At 36.8% G+C, this 9,791-nt stretch overlaps 1 non-coding gene across 1 annotated transcript; it reads right to left on the bottom strand.

The window, feature by feature from the left end:
* Window positions 1-2,658: 2,658 nt before the first annotated feature.
* Window positions 2,659-2,765, bottom strand: LOC140853893 (small nucleolar RNA R71). The gene has a single exon (XR_012137035.1). It is a non-coding gene; the product is annotated as a small nucleolar RNA R71 (small nucleolar RNA).
* Between the last annotated feature and the right edge of the window lie 7,026 nt (window positions 2,766-9,791).

Raw genomic sequence — 9,791 nt, 5'->3', positions numbered from 1 at the left:
GTAATCAAGGCAATTGCAAGAATCAATAAACACTAGGACAATACGGGATCCTTCTGTAGCGCGATCCAACGGACGAAATCTTCCAGCACCTTGATCGGATGATCCACGATGCATCCGACCTGATCCCATCTCTGCAGTGCGATCCAACGACAGCGCTTCACCCAGATCGTGATCCGACGGCCCAGAATCGCTTCCGGCTTGATTTATTAGATGAATTGGGTCCTTTAGATGAAGATCGGATGGCTGAAACAATTTTTAGGATTTCTTGATGGATTTAAGTGCTTTTTGAGCGAGATTTGAGCTCCTAAACCCTCCTAACAGCCCTCTAAAATCTCTTAGTCCCACATCTAAAGTTTTGAAAACCTTATAACCCCCAAATGCCTATAAAAAGCCCCCAAAGGCCCTTGTTTTAATGATTCTTGCCTTCTGATCAAGCTTGTAACCCTAGATAGTGGGGTTTTTAGCTTTCTTCTCAAGCCTCGAGCTTTGAGGTTTTTGTAATAATTTTTTTTTATATAAAATCTTATTTTTATGTAATTTTATCTCTTTACATTATGCAATTTATTTTTCTTGCAATTAGGATAGTTTAATTTATGCAATTTAATTTTATGCAATTAGGATAGTTTAATTTATGCAGTTTAAATTTATGCAATTAGGATAATTTAATTTATGAAATTAGGGTAGTTTATTTTTCTGTATTTAAATTTTGCAAGTAGATTTAGATCATGTCTAGCTAAGCATCCCTTTTAGGGTTTGTGATGAAGCTAGATCATGAGTAGGGATTTTACATAGGGTTCTTTCTTTTTCTTAGGGTTTCTTTTTCTTCCTCTTTTGCCAAAAATTTTTGATGAACTACAGTTGGGTCAGAGTCCCTTCATAGTTCATGCTTGATTCAGTGCATAGGAGGAGAAAACTCTAAGGGATCCTAGTTACTACTCCCCTGTAAAGAATCTTGATGGGTTATCGTCGGGCCTTAGTCCCTTCATAATCTATGCTTGGGAAAGACAAGAGTAGTCATCGTTAGGATCAATAAGAAAAATTCTAGGTAGAATTCTCTAATCTAGATCTAGTGGATTCAAAAACCCTAGATCCTTAGTCTTATTGTCTTTAGCAAACAACTTTCGATTTTCGATTTTCGTTAAAGCTCGCTTGAGCATAGATTTGAAAATCATTTTTAAACCAAGTCTCTGTGGGATCGACCCGTACTCGCTGGTCGTGCTACTCTGCACACTGTGCGCTTGCGATTTTATTTATAAATTTTAAGATTTGCACATCAAGTTTTTGGCACCGTTGTCGGGGATTTGGCATTTTAAATTATTTTTAAATATTTGTTGTTTGTGCTTTATAACTCTCTTTCTTTTTCTTTTAGGTTTCTAGATTTAGTTGGTGATTGCTGAAAAACTCAGGTACACTTCTATTTTTTTTTATTATTTTTAGTTAATTACTTTTCCTTTTAGACCTAATCATTTGAATTTACTTAATCACAAAAAAAAAAATAAAATAAAACAAAACAAAAGATATTTCATAATCGTGAAGTAAAATATCAAAATAAAAAAAAAATTCTAAATTAAAATCTTTTACATTCTTGGTCATCTTGTTTATTTGCATTTGCATTTTCATAATTAATCTAAGGGCATCAACCCATTAACAAGATAAGAGGGGGATTTCATTACCCTTTTTTAGCCCAAAAACCATCTCCATCATATTGCATTACCTAGACCTTTAATCTTAAAATCAATTAGACGTCAACCTTAAGGAATTCGAACTCAATAGGACAAGGAACCCTAAGAGTTCTACCAAGTTTGAGCTGTTTGATTAGTTGGTGTCTAGGCAAGTCCCTGAGGGTGGTTTGTTAAATTGGTTCAGTTGTTGACCTGGCCAACTCGTTTGGTGTCTAGAAAGGCAACGATGAGTGAACCTCCCACCTCTTATACTTACCTGGCTAACTAGTTGATCAATCTCCACTTGGAAGGCTTGAAGGGTCATCTTGGAACAGTTAGGAGCTGTCTAGATTTAGGTTAACCCTAGGATAGATTGAGTTTAATTTATTGTTTCACTTGTTTGAAAAATAAAAAAAAATTATTAAAATTTAAATTAATTTGGTTACTCTTCTTTAGATTTAGGACTCCTTAGGATCTTTTCTTTAGAACTTTTTCTCTTTTCTTTCTTTTTCTTATACATAAAAATTTTATAAAAAAAAATTGTATAAACATCGAGAACCGTACACCTCATGTGTGGAGAAGAGTGTCGGGTCGTCTAGTTAGAATTGAATCAATTCCTGTTGTTCCAATGGCTGAACCAATCTAACCCATGACCCTTAAGGATTTGTGTTATCCAGTTGGCTCCATCCAACCATCTTGTATCAGGTTGCCACAACCCACAGCTAATAATTTTGAAATCAAACCTCAAATCATAAATATGCTTCCAAAATTCACAGGATTAGAGGATGCTTATATATTTATTAGAGAATTTGAGGAGGTATGTGCAACCATGAAACTGCAATTAATAGAGGATGAGGTCAAACTTAGATTAATCAACTTTGCCCTTAAGGATAATGCTAAGAAGTGGCTTTATAGTCTGCCAAACTATTCTGTCACTACCTGGGAGGGCTTTGTGAGAACATTTTTGAAAAAGTATTTCCCCTATCATAAAACAGCTAGGATTAGGAATGAAATAAATCAATTTTACCAACTAGCTGGTGAATCATTTTGGAAGTACTTTGATCGTTTCAAGAATCTTTTGACCCAATGCCCATACCATGGAATAGAAACTTGGAGACTATGCCAGATCATCTATGAGGGGTTAGATTCAAACTCAAGAACCATGCTAGAGTCCATGTGCCAAGGCCAATTTATGGACAAAGAAACTACTGAAGCTTGGCAATTCTTAGAAGACCTAGCCGAGAAAAATTTACAGTGGGAAACAACTAGGGAACCTGATAAAGCTACACCTTCAAGAGGAGGAATGCATCAAATTCAACCAACCCTAGCATCAGAGGCCAAGATTGCAACCTTAACACGTAGATTGGAAGCCTTAGAATTACAGAGACCAGCCAATGTAAATCAAATATCTGCACCCATGTGTAAAGGGTGCAATGCACCAGACCATGTCTTAGAAGAATGTTCCTACTCGAATGAGTGTCACAGGTGAATGCCACCTATCAAGGACCATTGAACAATCCTTATGCACCCACATATAACCTAGGTTGGAGGAATCACCCAAATTTCTCATGGTCTCAGAATCCTAATGTAGGCAATCCAAATTTCAATCAGCAAAATCTAAGGTCCAACCCAGTGATGAACAACCCGCCAGGCTTCCATGATAATGACAAGAAAATTATCTCTTTAGAGAAAATCCTAGAAGCCATGATGAAGATACATACCAGCTTTATGCAAACCACGGGTCAACTCATAAATAATAACACCCAAGCTATAGCCCATCTGGAAATGTAAGTAAGTCAGCTGGCTTCGACCATTAGTGAACGAGAACATGGTAGGTTACCTAGCCAACCTGAGCCAAATCCTAGGAACCAAAATGGTCCACGACCCCAACAAGGAAACCAAGTTAATGGTGTAAATGCCATTCATACCTTAAGATCGGGAAAACAAATAGACAATAAGGTAGTTGCACTTGATGATATAGAGGACTCATCTGCTGAGTCACCTTCTAAAACTACTACCTTTCAACCTCAAGCACCAGAAACTGAAAATTCACCTAGTCCAGTACTTAAAAGTTCTAGAGCTCCTTTTTCAAACAGACTAAAATCCAATAAATCTGAATATTTAGACAAAATTTTAGAGGTATTTAAACAAGTCCAAGTTAATATTCCTCTTTTAGATATAATCCATCAGGTTCCAACTTATGCCAAATTTTTAAAAGATCTTTGCACTAGGAAAAGGACCACTAATGTACCAAAGAAAGCATTTTTGGCTGCAAGTGTCAGTTCATACCTATCTAGCCATGTGCCAATTAAATATAAGGACCCTAGAGCTCCAACAATTTCTTGTGTTATTGGAGAAACCAATATAAAAAAGGCCTTGCTAGATCTAGGAGCTAGTGTGAATATCCTTCCATATTCGATGTATGAGCAACTAGGATTAGAAAAACTTCAACCTACTGGGATCACATTACAGTTAGCCGATAGATCTCTCAGGATCCCTAAGGGAATGGTCGAGGATGTTCTGATAAAGGTTGAAAATTTTATTTTCCCTGTAGATTTTATTGTTTTAGAGACTGAGCTAGTTGCGAATCCTAAAGGACATATACCTGTCATTTTAGGAAGACCATTCTTAGCTACGGCCAATGCTGAAATCAATTGTCGAAATGGTCTAATGAAGTTATCCTTTGGGAATATGACCATTGAGCTTAATATTTTTAACTTAGAACAGGAATCCTCTTCTCATGCTGATGTCAATGTAGTCCAAGATGGTATTTATGAATCCATTGACATTAGTGATGATGAAGTCGACCTAGAGTCTAACCCCTGGTTAATCCATGAGTCTGAGGATGTCAATGAAATACTTGAAGAAAATCAGATTAATCAAGAATCGACACTTCCTACTGAACCAATCATTGAGATGGTGAAATCATCACCTAAACCATCGATAGAGGAAACACCCATTTTAGAACTGAAACCCCTCCCAGAACATCTCAAGTATGCATATCTAGGACCCAAAGAAACTTTGCCTGTAATTATTGCATCAGACCTAGATCCCAAGCAAGAGGAGGTGTTAGTGTCAGTTCTATAAGTAAATCAAGAAGCAATAGATTGGACCATAGCAGATATCAAAGGAATAAGCCCTTCTATAGTTCAACATAGAATATATTTAGAGGAAGAGGCTAAACCAACAAGAGAAGCTCAAAGAAGGCTTAATCCAGCTATGAAGGATGTAGTTAAAAAAGAGATTTTGAAACTCCTAGATAGTGGAATAATTTATCCTATTTCTGATAGCTCTTGGGTAAGCCCAGTTCAAGTAGTACCCAAAAAATCTGGGGTAACAGTGGTCCAAAATGATGCAAACGAACTTATCCCAACTAGGACCCAAACGGGATGGAGGGTCTGTATAGACTATAGAAAGTTGAATGCTGCAACAAGGAAAGATCACTTTCCTTTGCCATTTATTGATCAAATATTGGAAAGACTAGCCAGACAAGAGTTTTACTATTTTCTTGATGGATACTCCGGTTACAACCAGATCTCCATAGCCGCTGAAGATCAAGAAAAGACTACATTCACCTGTCTATTTGGTACTTTTGCCTATAGACGAATGCCCTTTGGACTATGTAATGCACCGGCAACCTTCCAGAGATGCATGATCAGCATGTTTTCAGATATGATAGAATGATTTCTAGAAATTTTTATGGATGACTTTTCTGTTTTTGGCCTAACCTTCTCCGAGTGTCTGAATCACCTGCAATTAGTTCTAGAACGATGTAAGGAGAAGCACTTAGTTCTCAACTGGAAAAAATGTCAGTTTATGGTCAAACAGGGAATAGTTCTTGGCCATGTCATTTCTAAAAAGGGGATTGAAGTAGACAAGGCCAAAATAGATCTAATTGCAAGTCTTCCACCACCTAAATCTGTGAAAGAAATACGTTCATTTTTAGGTCATGCTGGATTCTATAGAAGGTTTATTGCCAACTTTAGCAAAGTAGCACGTCCACTGACTAATCTTTTGGCAAAGGATACCAAATTTGAATTTACTCATGAGTGCTTGGAATCTTTTAAATTTCTAAAAAAAGTACTTGTATCAGCTCCAATCATTCATCCTCCTGTCTGGTCTGAACCATTTGAATTAATGTGTGATGCGTCCGATCATGTTGTGGGCGCAATCTTAGGTCAACGGATAAATAAGCTACCTAGAGTGATATATTATGCAAGTAAAACCTTAAATGATGCGCAGCTTAACTACACCACAACTGAGAAGGAGTTCCTTGCCGTTGTCTTTGCTTTAGAGAAATTTAGATCTTATTTGGTTGGGACCCACACCATTGTTTCAACCGATCACTCAGCCATTAGACATCTCCTAGCAAAGAAAGATGCCAAGGCACGCTTAATCAGATGGATTTTGCTCCTTCAAGAATTTGACCTAGAAATTAGGGACAAGAAATGCACTGAGAACGTTGTAGCAGATCATTTGTCCCGAATTCCAGTCGCACCATCTAGTGAACCACCCATCAATGAATCTTTCCCAGATGAGCAACTCATGTCTGTGTCTACTGAACCTTGGTTTGCTGATATTATAAATTATTTAGCCATAGGTAAGATACCTTCTCATTGGACTAAGCAGGATAAATATAAATTCTTTGCCCAAGTGAAGTATTTCATTTGGGATGATCCTTATTTTTTTAAACAATGTCCTGATCAAATTATTAGAAGGTGTATCCCAGATAACGAAGTCATGAATATTTTATCTTTTTGTCATGATCAAGCATGTGGGGGTCACTTCGCGTCTAAGAAAACTGCTGCTAAGGTTCTCCAATGTGGTTTTTATTGGCCCAATTTGTTTAAGGATGCTCATGAATATTGTAAAAGTTGTGCTCAATGTCAGAAAATGGGTCGAATCACCAAGCGACACATGATGCCACTCAACCCAATCTTGGTAGTTGAAGTTTTTGATGTTTGGGGGATCGATTTCATGGGACCATTTCCAAATTCCTTTGAAAATGAATATATTCTAGTAGCAGTTGATTATGTTTCAAAATGGGTAGAAGCAATTGCATGTAGAACACCATATAGCAAAATGGTCATTAAGTTTCTTAAAAAAAATATTCTCTCCTGTTTCGGTATTCCTAGGGCAATCATTAGTGATCGGGGAACCCATTTTTGTAACCGACCTTTTGCAACATTGATGAAAAAGTATAATGTCACCCACAAATTGGCCACACCATATCATCCTCAAACTAGTGGGCAAGTTGAAGTGTCAAACCGACAAATCAAACAGATCCTGAAAAAAACTGTTAGTGCCAATGAAAGGATTGGTCTTTGAAATTAATTGATGCACTTTGGGCATACCGAACCGCTTTCAAGACCAATCTAGGAATGTCTCCTTATAGGATTGTGTTTGGTAAACCATGTCACTTGCCTATTAAGATAGAACACAAAGCCATGTGGGCCATCAAACAACTAAATACAAATTTGAACGACGCTGGAAACCATAGGAAGCTTCAGTTGAATGAATTAGAAGAACTTAAAAATGAAGCCTATGAAAATGCAAGGATATACAAGGAACGAACCAAAGCATTTCATGATCAATCAATTATAAGAAAAACTTTCAATATCGGACAAAAGGTGCTCTTATATAACTCTAGATTACATCTGTTTTCAGGAAAGCTTAGGTCTAGATGGACAGGACCATTTTTAGTAAAGGAAGTCTTTTCACACGGAGCTATTGAGATAGAAAACCTAAGTAATGGTGTTATCTTTAAAGTTAATGGTCAACGATTAAAACCATTCTTGGAATTACCTATCGAGACTGTTGAAGATGCCATGGTTCTTTATGAACTAACTTATTCTGATTAAATTGCTTCGAGGTTTGGTCTGACTGAAGACATAAAACTTAGCGCTTCTGGGAGGCAACCCAGCTTATTTAATTTCTAATGCTTTCTTTGTTTTCAGTTTGCTTAGGACAAATAAATTAGATAAACTCCATTGGGGACAATGTCGGTCAAGTTGGGGGGAGAGCTTGAACAAAATCAGGTGTTATCATTTCCTTATCCTTCCACTATGAGTTATTTCTTGCATTTAATATATTAAAAAAAAAATTTAAAATAAATTAATCTAGAAAAGAAATAAGAGTAAGTTAGAAAGTATTTGCTAATAAATGTAGTGAGTCACGGAGAAGATTAGCTGGTTAGACTCTTGGTGGCCTAGGTCATTTAAAGACTATTAGCACTTCCAATTGCACATGCACACTAACAAGGTAAAGTAGGTGTTAATTGTAAGGCCAATTAAGGATTTGAGTATTATTTAAATTAGATAATTTTTTCTACATCCCAATTGAAGAAATTTGAATTTAAGGAAAGAGCTACCTGCCTGAAATAAAATGCAAAACACAGAGTAAATGTGGATTGCCCTAAGCCTAGTAACCGGGTCTCTTCACCTAAGTCAAGTATTGAGATTCGTGTCAAACGATGGTGGGAAGGCCAGGATGCTCAGCAAAAAAAAAAAAAAAAAAAAAAAAACAGTGTGGAAGCTACCTTAGTTCTTTGTTTAATCTGGGGTGTATAGAAAATTAATCGAACTAAGTTATGAAAAATGATATAATTGGCCTGTACAAGTTAATACTAAAATACTAAGTTAGTTATCACTCACACAAGTGCTATAAAACTTTAAGTGTACTCTAAGAAAGCTCCTAAGTAGACTGACTACCAATTCTAATTCGAAGCTCATTACTTAGTAATACTAGAAAACTTCTTGAATTTCGATCTTAAATTAATTTGCAAAGGAAGGATCTTTTTAAAATATGATCTTATTTTGGTACATTGCTAAGGGACTAGCAATGATTAAGTTGGGGGGTGTGATTTATGTCACAAATTGACATAAAAAGTATCAATTAATATCTAAATTATCTAACTTTATTAAGAAATTGATACTTGTTATTATATTTTATAGAAGAAGAGGTCATCAATAGAAAGAACAAGGAAAGAGGATTCCAACGGCATAAATTTTACACAAAACGGAGTTAAATTGATCCAGGAATTGAAGAATGAAGAAAGAAGACTTAATTGGGTCAAATCCGAGTCAAATCAGGTCAAAATTGGTCAAAAATCAACTGATTTGGTGATCTGGTTAGCCGCCTGGTCCACAGCAACAGGCGCCTGGACCATGGACCCATCGGTGCACTATAAACCAGCCAATCAGCGAGTCTCGGCTTACCACAATGCATCACGAACCCGATCCACGCGTGCGGTCCAGGGCTCATGAGGAGAGAGAAGAAGGTCCGAAGGGCAACCTGGTAACTTTACATCACTCGATGGTCTGATCTTCTCTGATCAAGATCCAACGCTCCACATTTTTGCACCATCGGACGGCCACCATCGCAGCCGGTCAAGATCCAACCGTAATCAAGGCAATTGCAAGAATCAATAAACACTGGGACAACACGGGATCCTTCTGCAACGTGATCCAATGGATGAAATCTTCTAGCGCCTTGATCGGACGGTCCGCGATGCATCCGACCTGATCCCATCTCTGCAGCACGATCCAATGGCAGCGCTTCACCCAGATCGTGATCCGATGGCCCAGAATCACTTCCGGCTTGATTTATTAGATGAATTGGGTTTTTTAGATGAAGATCGAACGGCTGAAATAATTTCTAGGGTTTCTTGATGGATTTAAGTGCTTTTTGAGCGAGATTTGAGCCCCTAAACCCCCCTAACAGCCCTCTAAAACCTCTTAGTCTCACATCTAAAGTTTTGAAAATCTTATAACCCCCAAATGCCTATAAAAAGCCCCCAAAGGCCCTTGTTTTAATGATTCTTGCCTTCCGATCAAGCTTGTAACCCTAGATAGTGGGGTTTTTAGCTTTCTTCTCAAGCCTCGAGCTTTGAGATTTTTGTAATAATTTTTTTTATATAAAATCTTATTTTTATGCAATTTTATCTCTTTACATTATGCAATTTATTTTTCTTGCAATTAGGATAGTTTAATTTATGCAATTTAATTTTATGCAATTAGGATAGTTTCATTTATGCAGTTTAAATTTATGCAATTAGGATAGTTTAATTTATGAAATTAGGATAGTTTATTTTTTTGTATTTAAATTTTGCAAGTAGATTTAGATCATGTC

Source organism: Elaeis guineensis, chromosome 14 (assembly GCF_000442705.2).
Source record: "Elaeis guineensis isolate ETL-2024a chromosome 14, EG11, whole genome shotgun sequence".
NCBI lineage: Eukaryota > Viridiplantae > Streptophyta > Magnoliopsida > Arecales > Arecaceae > Elaeis > Elaeis guineensis.
This window is presented reverse-complemented; position numbering and strand designations above follow the sequence as displayed.